The sequence below is a fragment of the Netta rufina genome, assembly GCF_964035555.1.
Source record: "Netta rufina genome assembly, chromosome: 1".
NCBI classification, from domain to species: Eukaryota; Metazoa; Chordata; class Aves; order Anseriformes; family Anatidae; genus Netta; species Netta rufina.
Genome location: NC_140123.1, coordinates 58,158,932 through 58,175,423, shown reverse-complemented (window position 1 = coordinate 58,175,423; position 16,492 = coordinate 58,158,932).

Sequence of the window (16,492 nt, the reverse complement as noted above, 5' to 3'; positions counted from 1 at the left end):
GAACTTGGTTCATTTTTCAAGCAGTCTTCCTCTTCTATAATATATATATATATATAAATCTAATTATGTAGAACTCCATGCTTTTTTAGTGTGTTCCTTCTTCTCATCTGCCTACCTTCTTGAAACATCTGTGAATTTACTTATTCCTGTTCAAGGTTTTTGAAATCAGACAATGAGATTAAAAGCTGGACACCAAAAAAACTATATGCATGTAATAGTTTAGTATAACGGATGAAGCTTTATTAGTTCATTATTATCATTAATTCATTTTTTCTTGGAAATAATGAGGAAAAAAATCCAAGCAGAATAATATAAGTCCTCTCAATTCTAAGTTTAGACAATTCCTAAGAAATCACTTAGGCATGATATGAAGCCTCACTGGATACAGTGTTTGGTGTGACCTTGAGCCTTCATCTTCAGCTTCCTTAATAAGGGTCACACATGGAAGACAAAACTGTGTATGAAAAGTTTCTGCATATATCAATGTTATAAATGAGGTCTCAACTCAATCTGAATTTTGTAATATTTATAAATATTTATATACCTATGTACAATCAGGAAAGGTGACAAACAATCCTTTAAGTTCCACAACTCAACAGTCTCCATTTTCCACTCCTTTTTTTTAATTACATACAAGTCCCAAATCTCCCCCTTCTTTATTAATATCAACCATTTTCTCGACACGAATTACCACTCCATATATAACATCAATGATCAGATTTAGCCTATCTCAGTACCCATTCATTAAGTACTAAAACAATATCATTAAACTGTTTTTAAAATTTCACACTGAAAACCTCACCTGCTGAAATTCTGCTGAATTCATTCTCCTCAGAACAGACTCCATGATGTAAACAACTAATTCTGCTTTTCTTATCTGCAATAGCTCTATATTTGGTTAATTTGTTGTTTGAGTATTTAACTACAAGCAGTTGTTCGGATATCAGTCCAGGCAACAGAAACAGTATTGCTATAACACTGTTTTCCAGCTAATTAGCACAGTATTGCTTACTGAGGCCAAAGTCATGCATTCACACAGTTCTTTTGCATGCCACAAACTGGCTGTCTCCACTCTACATTCTGCATGTTTATTTTACTTCCTTTTCCTTTTCCGCATGCGCAAAGTAGCATACTGCAACTTTCATATATTTCAGAATTTCAACCATATTTGCTTGCTCCCATATTCCAGTTTCCCTTTTAACAGTGTCTTTTCTATTCTGTTCTGTTTTCTGTCTCTTTTCTGTTATTCATGTTATATTTGGAAACTGTTCACTCATTACCCTATGTTGCACTCAGAATCAGAATGCTGATTAGAGGATACAGTGTTATGAAAAACATAGATCTTCAGGGCTGCAAGAAGCAACTAATTAAATAAATGCAATGGACATTTTAACCGAAAGCTTTTTGGTTAGCAGAACATTCTCAAGCATGCATCCACTTTAAAAAAAAAAAAAAAAAAAAAAAGCGCTTTATTAGCTTTATTATATGGATCCTTGAATCCTTGATGAGCAATCTGTTAGTTGTTTTAAGCCTGCAGCACTAAAACTTCATTGGTTTGTAAATATCAGAGAGAAAAAAAAATCTTACAACAGTAAACATGTTACCAAGTGTAGTGCATGCTCTGAAAATCTTAATTCAGGATTATTTTTTTTTGAAATCCTCAATTTTCAGATGGGCAAAATCTGTCACACACAAATTCCTGCAATCTCATCTGGGCAGAAAGCACCATGAGGACAGCATCAATGCCTAGAGGGCTGGGAAGGACAGGGTAGTGGTGGGGACAGAGGAGAGAAACAGTATATGAATAGTCACTATGAATGTTCATAGTGATTGGCTGACAGTCACTATGCTAAAAGATAAATTCTGATTCAGATAAGCACTAATGTAGGGATATCCTGCAGTTTAGACTATGTAGGAGGTCAAACTATATGATTAGAACAGTTACTTCTGAGCTTCTTGTCAATAAATCTATCAAATATATGTTTGTTTTTTGTTTGTTTGTTTGTTTGTTTGTTTCTAAAGTACACATAAAATGTCCTTTATTTTTGAATACTCAGTTAAGGTCTTTGCATGATGTCTCATCAGTGACCAAATGAGAAATAAGATATAACACAATGGATCACTGAAATTACAGAAAAAATAAAAAAACAACATAGGTGATAGTTTACAATAAAATATGAAACATTTTCTTGGAAGCGACTTAAAAGGCAGTGTTGTCTTTAGTCCCCTATGGAAATTTCAGAACCTTAAAACATAATGGAGTATGAGTTCAGGCTCTTTGCCTTTCCCTTAACAAATCTACACACTGTCTAAACCCTATTGAATGCTTTGTGGTCATGGTGGCCACAAGGATAGCACATCTTTCTGTGCTAGAAAATCTGCTTTCCAAATGCAGGGAAAGGTTCCTCAGTCTTATGTGGAATTGTTCACATAAAGTTTTGTTTAGGAAAAAATGTTGGTAAAGGGAAATACCGTCTTCCCTCCACTTCAGATAGAGGGCCAGTCTCTCTGACTGGACTGAACTATCACTTCTTATAACTTATTCTGTTGCTGTATTTAACTTGGGAAACAATTGTCACTGCTTTCATAGAAAATGGTCTTTTAGGCTTATTTGAATGATGGGAAATTTACACTGAAATATCTGTTAAATATATATACTTGTATCTGTATGTATGCATGTAATACCAGGTGTTTTATACGTCATAAAATACATTTCCATAGGAACCACAGATATAACTATGTATAATTAATATTTATTTGATTTTGTTGTGGAGAAGCCATAAGAAAAAATGGGGTTTGTTCCTATTTTGACGGCAATTACAAATTTTAATTGTAGTTGTTTTGTTTTTATTTTTCACATGGATTCAACTACATACTCATTTCATCACACTTGCTAAATGTTGTTTTAAAATGACACTGAATGGTATTTAAAGTTAATGTCAACTTTCAGCTTAGTTCTGAAACACACAAACATACATATTTATTACTTAATCAGACACTATCTAGGATTTGAAGTATTTCTCTCTGCCTAAATGACTAGTACTCAAATATTAATAGAAAAAAAAAAAATCTTACGGATCCTGATAATAGCAGGAAATATTTTTTTTAGTAATATCAGTTATTGGAAAGAAAAGACAAAAAAAAACAAAACAAAAAAAAAAAAACACACACATAAAACCAGGTAACATACAATACATGAAAGAGGTTAATATTATTTTACAAACTTTGGCAGGAAGACAGCTGTTTTAACTGCATAAGTATTGTGATAAGATATATAACATTGAATGATTTTTATATAATACTGTACATATAATTAGTTAACATCTGCAATGACATTTGTGTGTGACATTCCATGTAAAAGAGGGTTATTTAAGTAAGCTATTATGGAAAGTAGAAAATAATGATTTCTCTTTATTTCCCATTCTATAGCCTTCTATCCCCCATACATCCCAAAGATATATATTCTTTCCAGTTCTCACAACCTAAACACAACAGCACAACTGTGGTATTTTAAAGTGATTATCTTTCCCTACCTATTATTTTACTGAACCTGGGACAGAATTAATACAGTCTAAGAATTAAAAAAATCCAAGAGGCTTAATAAATAAAATAATCATCATCATCATCATCATCAAAGAAAAACAGCATTTACTGCCATTATACAGTCCATTGTTATACTTTTTTTTTTTTTTTTTTTTTTTTCCCCACAGTTTGATACATAAGGATTAGGAATCTTTCCTCTCCTAAAATGCTTAAGGCCTTCCCTGAACTTTTCAACTCCCGTGTTCTCCTCTTTGATGAGGTTGTGCATCTGCTTCTGGGCTCTGTTAGCACAGCTCTGCCTGCCCTACTACCTTTCTCACAGCTCCAGCACATGTGAATAGGAAATGCTTCCAACCGGGATTTTTTTGCAAATGAAGTTTTTGATCACCAGCTGTTTCTCCCTGAAAATCCTACTTCATCCACTGCATGTGCAACTTCTCCCACTGTCTCCCACATACAAACCTTTGGGGTTCTTAAGCTAAACATCAAGATCTTTTATTTGCATAGATTTAATGTTTAAATAAATCCAGACAGAGTTAAATTATTTTGGTGATGACAAGCAAATTAAAAAAATCCTAAATGATATTTACACCTATGAAGAGAAGTGACAGGCTGAAATGACATATTTCAGAAGAACTTCAATTTCACAGGCTGCAATTACCAATACTAGCATGTTCTCATCTCTCATTACCCTTAGCACATACCAAATCTGTTCAATATTATCTGCTACATCTTTCTTCACATGAGTACACCTAAGAAAATCCTCTAATTTATAATGAGAATGAAACATATTTTTGTGGTCTTAGAACAAATCCATGGAGTCTAATAAATACAAGATTTATTCAAAAATTGAATATTTCCTTTATATTATTTAAATTTTTTTGGTAATACTATATGAGAAAAAAATAAAAATAAAATAACGTAGTCCTGCCAACACTTTTCTTGTTCATTTAAGACTTCTCTGGAAATACTGTTATAAATTTAAGCCTTTTCTACATAACTATTTCTTGCAGAAGAAAACTTGCATATAAATTAATTTCTCTATAAATTGATATGAGAACAAGTTCCATATAATGAAATCCATTACAATTATATAAACTTGATCTAGGAAACACTCACTTTATTTATTATTCAAATAAATAATCATATCACCTGCACATTTATACAGTAAATGTTGTGGCATGTAGTTTTATATAAATACTAACCATTTTAACAATGCATTTGCAATTTCAGAACTAAAAACTATTTTGTTAAGATAAATATTTGGCATGATACAATAAAACCTGAAATCCACTGTAGATACATTGTATGTATGGCATTCAAAGAGACAGATCACAGATTTTCAAAGCAGTAACATCACATACATACGCAGGAGCAGCTGTGGTTTATTCCTTCACTGAACTCACAAACAGACAAACTTTCTCACTTAACTACCCCATACCACACCACTCCATGCTTCCATTAAGATATTTAATTTCAGAAAGATTTCATACAAGCAGATGGTGAATCAAGGAGCATTTTATGACAATGGTTTGCAAATAGTTTCCAGTCTTCCAGGTGGCCCACACAACTACTTCTGTCACAACACTGAAGCATCTGTCATTCAGTAAGCAGTGACACTTACAGTTTGTTGTAGCCTGGGACTAGTTTAAAGTTTCCAGCATATTTTCCAACCCTCTGCAATAAAACAAAACAAACAAAAATAAGAGAATTTTTGTACAGCTGCTTCATATATTTTTTGAGTAAATCTAACTACGGTCAAACTTGCTAAATTGCTAAGTAAGAAAGCTGAAATAAAGGGAATAACAAAACTGTAAATTGCATCATGAATGGAGGAGATTAGAAATGGGGAAACTGTAGTGAGCAGGACACTTTTTTTTTTCTTTTTTTCTTTTTCTTTTTTTTTTCTTTTTTTTTTTTTTCTTATTTCTTATTTCTTATTATTTCTTATTTCTTTTTAATACCTAGCATAACTAACTGGAGAAAATAAGTTTTAGTTTCAAAAACTGTATTTCTTAGATTTACAAAAGATGTCTCTTCCTAAAAAAAGTAAATAGTAAAAATGTACTCAAAAAGAAAAGTAAGATCCACATAAATTGGAACAACATTGCTGCTCTGGTTATATTAAAACAAGTTTATTTTAATCTTGCTTTCTTGAGACTTATGTTTTTTCAGCCTGCAGTGCAGACATGATGGCAAAAGTGTGGAATTGGCACTTCTAAAAGTGAAAAAAAGTCCTAGTTTTATGAAGAAAATGTATATAAATAATACAGAACAAAATATAATTATGTTTGAAAGCATGTTGTCATTTCCAACTAAATATTAAACTGATTAGGATTCCTGTTGAAAATCTGCACACAAAGTTTAATAGGTCTTTTATGACTACTTGCAAGTGAATAGACACAGCCTTTGATATCATTAAGCAGTTCCACCCATTTCTTCTCTCTCCTTCTTCTTCTCTGCTTATTCCTTTTCTGCCAGAACAAGAAAGTGAAGTTAGTCAAACAAACAAATAAAAACTCTACTCTTTAGAGTTACTGTGTTTAACAAAACAAGGTAAAATTTACAGTGAAAAAAAAATGCAGATGTACTTCTACTAAGTTCTATTGTATGTCTCTTCCTATATTTATATATATATATTTATACAAATATATTTCAATAGAAGGTCTATACTTCTCCTGGAAATGCACGTACTCTCTTTATACCATTTTAATGTCAACTTAATATTATCAATAGTAAGCACAAAAGGGTTCATCTTTAAATCATGTCTCTGTTTATGATCTAATTACTTTCCCTATTACATTAAATGGAGGCTACTAATGTATAATATCCAGCTTTGTTCCCCATGGCTTCTGACAAGCAAAATCACAACCGTATGCACATTAAAAATAAAACAGATTATTTTAAGTAGTGCTAAATTACAAATTGCCGCAATCCCCTGATGGTCTTAAACAACAAAACTTACTCAAATAATAAAGTAGGAAGAAGTGGAAAGGGTATTTTACAGCACAGGATAATCTGTTTTATCCATCTTCTCTACATACTTCTACACTGTTGTTCACTAAGGATCTCTGAGTGACAGTGTAAACTCATGAAACTATCTGTGTTAGATAAACACTCAGAAAATGACAATATGCCTATATAATTCCAGACTTTTTAGTACATAAAAGGACCATTGTTGCAACCACTGTTGCTGGTAGAAACACTATATATTGTGTATATTTCATTTTCCTAAATCTATATAAATTCATGATGATGTTCTATTTTTTAAATACAGATGCACCTGAGAATTTTGTGCTAAAACGTATAATTTCCTTAAAACTAGTCAGAATATGAAAGTGTTGTTCAGATTTTTAAGTTTTAGAATGTCCAAAAATGAATCTGAATATTTATTTAGTATATTATCTTATATATATAATATGATCATATATATATGGGATATATATTAGATATATATATAGCATATATATATATAGGATCAAAACAAAATCTGTTTCACCATAAATGTGTTCAAGACGTAAATATGTTCTGGTTAATTGGATGTCCATTTGTATTATTATTATTTTTTTTTTCCTATGATGAATTAGTATCATTTCCTGCACAAACAACCAATCCTTGTCCACCTGTGTACAAAATAGAATAAAAGCTAGCATTGCTCTGGTGTCATTTTTATTTGTCTTTCAATTGCGATGTTCGGATCTTCAGCTTTTGGATGCTTAATGATTATTTGTTTTCACCCACAAGACTGGAAGAACAGACAGGTTTTATGAGTCTCAAAGATGATATGGGGCACGCAATTATTTGAGTCGTAGCTTTGTTACCTTGTTCTCCCTCTTGTGGGCTCAGGCAGAAAGAACATACGAGATATTGCTTCTATGCACAGTCTGGTTATTACCCCTATAACAACTAAACTAAAAAGACTTTAGGGGAATGTGCTACAGGATTCATCCATCACCCTGGCATATGGGGCCTAGAGCAAAGCCACCCTTGACAAACTTGCTCGTGGGGATCCCCATGTATGCCTTTCCCTGGCTTTCCCACAAAAGTAAATCCTACATATTTCAAACTGGGGCACTTTTCAGAAGTTTCACCCCAACTTGCCTATATTCACCAAGACAAAAAGATTTGCCTTAAAGGCAAGGTCACCCACTTCTGTTGTACAAGCTGATTCTTCTCTGTGCTCTGAAGAGTAACAAAAATAAACGACATGGAAGTGCTTCTATTCAGTCATATGTAATAAGTGTTTTAATATTTAGATTTTAAGACCACAAATTGGTAGCTATAAATATTGTGCTGCACTCAAAGTTCTGTATGTGCCATCTGGTGACCATGTGATTAGTGTATCTATGGGGCAAAAACGGAAGGGAGGGGGTCTTGTCATGCCCTTATTTATTTTCTGTGTTCAACTATGCACTCACTTAAAACCTAGCCATATGCTAGAGCATCTGTTATAGATGGATTTTTTTTTTTTTTTTTTAATTAAGTCGATTTTGCCCTTTAGAAGCCTACACTCTAGCAGTGCTTTGGAATGACATTTACGACAGATCAAATTATTATTTTATTAAGCACTACAGTGTCTAGTTTGATCAAACAGCAAAATTCTGATTTGGAAATAAATCAGTACTTTAAGTTTATAGTACAAAGACAAAACAAAACAAAACAACAACAAAAAAAAAAAACAACCTTTTTGCTTACATTAACCAAAAGATGAGTAATTTAGACTCTGTTTGTATGTGTATTCTTACAAAGAGGTTTTCAAGTTAATTTCTATTTTCTTCAGCTTATTTGGGTAAAAAGAAGATACTTTTACCTTAATAGAAAAGATTCTATGCAGCAGCTATAAATATGAAGAGCAAATTATCTGCTTTATTGGCCCAGTGCTCATATAGGCATAATCATCATTTAATTTACAGAATACTGCTCAAGGCAGTCTTATGCAAGGGGTATGCCAGTATGCTGTTGGCAATGAAACCAAAATACAACAGTTTTTGCAGCTTTTCATCATGCCTTGTAAAGAGAAGGTGAAACTAAAATTGGCTTTGCAAGAATAATAAAAATATACTAAAAATATTCTCATTTTTTAGTCATTCTTTCATGTTAGAGAGAGAGAGAGAGAGTTATTTCTGCAGTCTATGCTTGCTTAAAATATCCAGTGAAGTAAACGGGAACTTTACTTTATTGATATTGCAGTACCAAGTCCCACTTTCACTGCTCCAGCTTTTTCAGGAGTATTTCTACTCTTTTGCTAAATGTAAATTGTAGTGTTAGATTGTAAAGTAGACTGCATAAAACTCTGAAAATATCTTATTTCAGAGCCTATGTGTAACTCTTAACTATGAAAATAGTTCCTACTACTCCTGTCTACCCATATAGGTTATACGGGAACTTTTTTTTTCTTTTGCACTATTCAGTAGGGCATTGCTGTCTTACTGAACTTTTCCCCTCTTCCAAGAGCTCCAGAATTATCCAGCCCGACACATTGATGTCACTGTCATTGTGTTATCCTACTTTCCAGCATTAATTTCATGCACCAGATCCCATGATGAACCTGGGCTGTGCCATTTCTCAATATTTATGCTAGGTCAAGGTGGCAGAATTTAATCTTACAAAGCTAGCTCAAAAAGGGCACACCAGCTGCCTTGTCTTAGTAAATCAGATATCAGCAATAGATCTAAAGAGGGAATTAGACAGAAGTAAGTGAGATTATTGCATCTGTATAAATCCTGCATCCCTTACAACCATTTTGAAAGCACATATTTGTTACTGACTGAACAAAAATAATGTTAAAACTTAATTAAAAACAGCCTATAGTGTCTTTTTTTTTTTTTTTTTAATTGTGGTTTTTAAAAAAGAACTGTTGTCAGAGACCTAAGAGCAGCTGGTAAGAAGTTCAAATGCAGGTCAGCATGCAGACTAACTGAGCTAAGATTTCTGCATCTTTAGCCTAAATTAAAAGAACATTAAAAATCAATGTACTGTGATGTGAAATGGCAGTTCTGAGGCTGGTACACAAACAATGTGTAGAAATGAGGACAGGGTGTTGTCTTACAGTGCTGATGTATTCTGAAAGCACTGTCAAAAGCTTGGGAAAATGAAAACAAGAAAGAGATATCTCTCTCTCTCTTTTTTTTTTTTTTTTTTTTAATTTAAAGAGCTAGAGCTAGATTAGAGATTCTATGAGGACTGTAGAATAGCCTTATTGTGAACCCTCCACATAAATTATGAATGTCTTCTTATTTTCGAAGGGGCATCCAGCCTGATAACTATTAGACATCATAAAAATCTAGATAAGACAATCATTGCTAGGAATCACAAACCTTGGATGTGAATTATAATTTTTCTGTCTGCTACTAATACAAAATCATTGCCATTCGTGGCTTGAACAGTATACTACACTGTGCACAGCCTGGAAGAACTACTTATTGCCCTAATGTCTACCATACTCATAAAAATTCTGTCAGCATCCATAAGTACACCAACTTGGACAGCATTTCCAAAATATGTCTAGTGGAGCAGGCAAGGATGAATAACTTTAAAAGAAGAGAAAATACTAATTTTCCAAACCCCCAGAAGCAGCTAAGAGCTGGCAGGACTAAATTTCATAAACTAGAAAGAGAACTTGTGGATTTGTGAACTTGTACATTAGAATCTGTAATCTGATCTAGAGTACACACAAGAAAAAGGATAGAATGGATAGAATGAAGTGGAAGGTCTAGTACACAATAAGAAGCAATTCAAAACAGGAATTAAGTACTACTAATTTTCCTTTGTCAATAAAGCTGGTAGTAAAAATATTTTAACTTTTTTTTTTTTTTGAAAATCTTCTGCTTTCTTCTGAAATAGAAATACTAATACTAATAAAATTAAAAACAACAATAAAAAATGAAAATTCCCATGAGAGAAATAAAATATTTATGTTGTAAATGATATTGCTATAGCTTGACTAATGTATCTTTGATTTCTCAGAGGATCCATCAGCCAGAAGATACCACTGAAACCATGGTTTTCTATATTGCACCAAGTGTTCCCCCGATGGAGGAGTGAGATGACATCCATGTATTGACTTCCTAAGTGAATCTCAAAGAATAAGGCCTGTTCTTATAATAAAATGTTCTTTCTAAAAGGCCAAATAACACAATTACAATTTGAACTTCTTCAGTTTTCAACAACAACAACAATAAATTTCACATTGTTGACTGAAAAAATAATAATAAAAAAAAAAAAAAGACAGTTTTGCTGTTATTTCCCTTAGGAAAAACAAACAAACAAACAAACAAACAAAAACTAACAAATACACAAAACTGCTGTATATTATAGACAGCTCTGGTGTGATTATGAAAGCATTCGTTACATTCCTAATAGAAAACTGAATGAGTGCATGTGATGGATAATAAAGAAGTATCAGTTAGTTCAAACTGAATACTTTTCAGTTTGGAGAGGTACATTCAGAATGGTTTCTCCATTCTGCCAAACTCATACACTGTTGAGCAATGCCTGGCCCATGATCATTCTGGCAGATGAGCAGCAAGGATTGATGAAGGCATACAGACAACTCCTAGCAAGAGAAAAAAACAGGCTTTTCTTAAAATAATTTGGGTTTGTTACTTAGTTTTCCTATGTAAAATGCCTGCCTCACCATGCGATAATACATGTAGTCCATGCACAAGAAATATCTGAGACTTCTGGACCTACAAATGCCAACAGTTATAAACAGTTTTGTAAGATGGATTTGATATTAGTTATACATAAATTTAGTCATATTCCCATTTGTTTATTTATTATTATTACTGTGAGTAGAACTGCTGAGGCTCAGCTTATGTCTTAGCTTATTCCCAACCTGTTCCCAACTCTACTTTGCATGTCAGGTATGAAATCTAGCCTAGTTATCTTATGTACCCAAGACAAACAATGTGTCAGAGAAGAGCCATCTGGCTGGTGGACAAAGTAATTCCAGCCAGCCACCACATACAAGGAGACAAATGCTCATTTAAAAGGCCCACTAGGATGCTCTGCATGGACCCTGGCAGGGACATGAGATATCCTGGAAGCAAAGCGGAGCCCAGCCACTTCTTGCTGGCAGATTGCATGGGTGTGGCACTGCCACAGGTAGGTCAGCCTGGTAACCAGGGCACAGAGGGACAACATAATACAGCCACCCATCAAAAACATGTTTATCCTTGTGGAGAAATTTCAGACCTCAGAAGTGGAGAGCAGTAACATGCAGCTGGGGAGATCAGAAATCAAGGAACATTTCATCATAGTGAGTTTTGAACCCCTCTCAGAAAGAAACACTTCTGCTGATAAAAGGGTCAGCTCAACATTTTTATTTTTTAATTTTATTTATTTATTTATTTATTTTATAAAACATCAGAAACCAATTCTTTAGGGCATCTCCTTGTACATTGTCCTTTACTGAACTGGTATTGAGCATCAAAGATGGCTTTTGTCATCACTTTGAAGAAATGTGTATTGCCTCCACCACTGCCTTACAGCAGTGCAAGGGCTCAGTGACTCAGTGATCCTGGTATCGAACAGCAAGGTCCCTCTACTTTGGAACTGAAGGAACAATGCCATTCAGCCACCTTCTGAACACAGTCAGCCTTGCTCACCTCTGGAGAGCTGACAGGCTTACAGCATACTGTAGCATGTGTCACAGGAGCCTCAAAGGATCTCTTAAGTTTATAGAAGGGGAAAAAAAAAAGTAACAGGTACCAGGTATTATACTACATCCTGGGAAAACTTGTGACTAAGAAGACGCTGGCCATCATTTGGAACAGCAAAGGGACTGCTTTTTGAAAGGGCTAATCGTCAGCTGCTCAGCTGTAATCACTGGTTTAAGCTGAACTGGCATAAAGATATCATGAAAACATGGGTTAAATATAATAAAAGAGAAAAAAAAATATTTTCCACGCTATATATATCCTTGTTTCAAGGTTGCTTGCTATTCCCATGGTATTATTGATAGGTGAACCTCTCATTTCCACATTTTTTCCCTCTACTTTTTGAGTGACCAGGTTAAGGCCTAATAAATAGCAGAGAGCATATTTATCGTGAAGCAAAGTCCCAGTTCAACTCTTTTTTTCTTAACATAGCCTGTATTTCCAGTCTGTTTCTTAAATATCACTTGTATTTGTACAATTTCAAGCTTAAAATCACATGTCAAGGCCTACAGAACATGCCTAGGTATAAATGACATGAGTCTTGCAGTGACATAATTTCCCATGTCTTCAGCTTTGTATTCAGACAGGAAAAAAAAATTATGCATAAGCCAAGACATTTGTGAAGCCGATGATTAGGCTGTGCTTTAAAAATAAAGAGTAAGAAAAAAAATGCTGTTTCTCCTTCATGCTTGTGCATTGAAGCATTGACTGTGGAGGGCCTTGAGACTAGTTTCAACACAATCAAAGGGCCTGCACCTGTCTGTGCCTTACTCTCCTGGAGCTAGGAAAGTAAGCTCACTTTTAACACAGTAGTTCCCCAGCGTAAAAGAGAAAAATAATTTGCAGTATTAGATCATGGCTTGTCTTGGCTATGTGCCAGCAAGAGAAAAGTTTTCATTGGTGCTGCAGTCCCAGAGTTTCTAAGTGAGTGAGCCACACTGAACAATTCAGAGATGTCTTTATGGAACTAACAGAGAACATAGGTTTCATAAAATACAGACTTTTTTTTACTTCAGACTGATAATTCAAAGGGAAAGTATTTTAAGTGTGTTATTCTATCAACAAGAGGACAAACAAGGTAAAATGGTGAGAGATGTTGAATTAAAAACTATTGGCATGCAGCATTTTTGTCCTAGGGAAAAACAAAACAAAACAAAACAAACAAACAAACAAACAAACAAGCACTTTAACTATTCTCCAGCTTCATATAGGGAAACTTTCTTCCTAGTTTTCACTATCAGCCTCTTCCTATTGATTTTATCATAATTCAAATACATGGAAAAATACTCCTGAGCACAAAAGCAGAGGGTTAAGCCTCACTCTCTTTTATTACACCAGAGAGTCACTAAATAGGAAAGGATTTTGATTTAGATTCCTACATTAAAATTAAATCACACATCCTAAGGAAAAATTATCCGTAATAATGAAAGTCACACACATGGGGATTGAAAGTGCTATTGAATAACGAAGAAAACTATAGTAGCAATGAATGTGAGGGACCACTAGGATTTAATGAAGAGATATTTCAGAAACAAATGTCTCCCTTCAGTGTGTTCTATTGATGGTCTGAATATTATCAAACAAATTACGTGAAATGTGAATATCACAAAGCACAAATGAATTACTTACTGCCTTTTGATTTGGATTGCAACATTTTATGCCTCCAGAGTACGAAAGACTTCATGTCACTGGGTGACTTTTAGTGCATTGTGCAGGTCAGGATGAATACACTGAGCTTCCAGTGACCAAGGCTGCAAATGTACTTCCATTTTGAAAACTATCACACAGTTACACTGTCCATTGGATGGTGAGATTATATGCAGTTTCAATATTGACATCTTTCTTTCAGTTTCATGCCCCCTACACTGTTTTTATAGATTTAAATATTTTTCCTAGTAGAAAACTTCTAATCTCTCTCTGTTTTTATCGTGCTTCGTGTTATATATCAGCCTTTATAATTGCATTTTTATCAAATACATTTAAAAGTTAATCTTAATGTTAATTCATTTTTACATTTTCATCACAAACCTGTAGTCTTTCAGCGTGGGAGGCTGATTTCCTGGAGAAAAATCATCAGTCCGGGCAGCATCAAAAGTTCCTGTTTGACTGGCCACCAACAGTGAATAAATGATAACTACATGAAGCAGGGTCATGCCACTTTTTCCAGAGATGTGATTTGAACACAACATTTTTAACTCACATTGTTATGTGACCTTTCAGCATTGCTAACAAAATGATAAACATCATAGAATTGATCCAGCTCTATTATTTCTTCTGAAAGAAGCTTACCATCTCCAAGCAATCCCCAAATCCACAAACAACCTTTCCCATTACTCTGGCCAATGAAAGGAATTCACATGAAAATTAAATCAGTAGAAGTACAAAGATACCATGAGCTATTCTATTCTGATAAGTACAGCGCAGCTGAAACTACATTTCACCCACTAGAGATTTTATTTTGCACCTGATACAAGTTTTACATGTGAAAGGTCAAGATTCTGTGGGGTGGTTGTAGCCCTGAAACAGAGAGAAAGAAAACATTTCTCAGTAAAATAGCAATTAGTGCCATCCAGACTTCAAAATCATTGTAAAATCCAGTATTTCTTAGTTTTATGTTATCTTTGTGTGCAACAGGGAACAAAGGGTGCTTTTCTTTTGTAAAGGTATGTCTCTATGTCTGGAGGCATAAAATGTTGCAACCCAAAGGTATGTCTCTAGTAAAGCTATATCTCTAAGAGAAATACAGCATCACACTATATAATATTTATCTAACAGAAGATGCAACCTTTTAACATAGTGTTTTGGACACTCAACTGAGATACATAAATCTTGATTATATTTACTGCTTCTAAAAACAGTCTTACATTTGAGGGGATACTTATTATTATTAATATTGTTATTATTATCATTAATATTTTTATTCAATGACTATTTAATTTGAAATGTATAAATAAATCTGGAAACAAAAAAGAGAAATTAAGGACTCTTTTGTCTCCACAGTAGCATAGTCCCCATGTGTAGAACCTTGATCTTTTCACATGCTGTGCTGTCTACAATTACTGTCCATTATTTGCTGCTCTCTAGGACAATTTTAAAACTATGAAAAGGGGAAGGGGATGTTATCATTCTAGAAAATACATAGCTTATCGCTTCTTCACAGCTGAAACCTCATGTTCTGGGAGGGAGAAATTCCAGATGAACCAAGGTGACAAATTATTGTAGTTATCCCAGTTCTTGGTGATGTGCTCTGATCATTATCTCAATTTAAAGAAAGATTTATGATTATAATGGGATTTAATCCAGTATAGGTATACATCTCAGTTATGCCTAAGAAATGTCAGTGTGATTGAACCCTTGGGAATTTATATATCTGTTCTCCTCCTTGGTGGTCATAATGAATGAACTTAAGCAAGAATTGTGCACATATTCAGTTTCAGAGTCAGAGATACAGCAAGCTGAGGTAGCTGCATGGAAACATTTTGGACCCAGGCTTCATTTTGTTTGAAGCACACAAGTTCTTTTTTTTTTTTTATGAGCCTCTGTCAAAGAACTCACCTTATTTTGTAAAGGAAATGTCAGGGTTCAAAACCAAATAAGTGCATTCAATTTATTTATTTATTTATTTATTTATTTATTTATTTATTTATTTTCTGCTATTTTTGAAGCTTCAGGATATATAACAATCCCTAAATGATTAAGTTAAAAGAAGCTTCCATCTTGTGCAAACTATTCTGTAAATATCTACCATATATATTGTTGTTCAATGTCTTTGACGCCACTGATAACACACAAAAGAGGTGTTTGGCCAGGTATACTGCTGCTCTGCACTGCAAAGATAACATGGGCTGAAATTGAATAGACAGGAAATTACATGTCAGAAACCTAAGTGAGAAAAAAATGCCTAACTCATTCTTAAACCCAGAATATTTACTTTCAGATACCTAAGAAGTTTACCCATGTCAGTACTAGAGAACACACCTTGTTACCTCTGTCATGTCACCCTCCAGAAATGTTAACTTTCCAAACATATGAGATTTTAGAAGTAGATTTTACTTATTTCAACAGAACAGATGGTTACGTTTGCTATTCAATGAACATACTAAGAACTCTTTTCACACCTCTAACAGTCACAGCTTTGCACACCCATGTGTTGTACATCTGTGGATTACTGGCAGTGCATTTGGCTGCACAGTAGGAGTATCTCAGGTTTAAAAATTTCGCTGTATCTGTTCCTTCTATGTGATTTTTTTTTTTATAAAATGTCTTCTCCCTTTGTGCATCTGTTCACA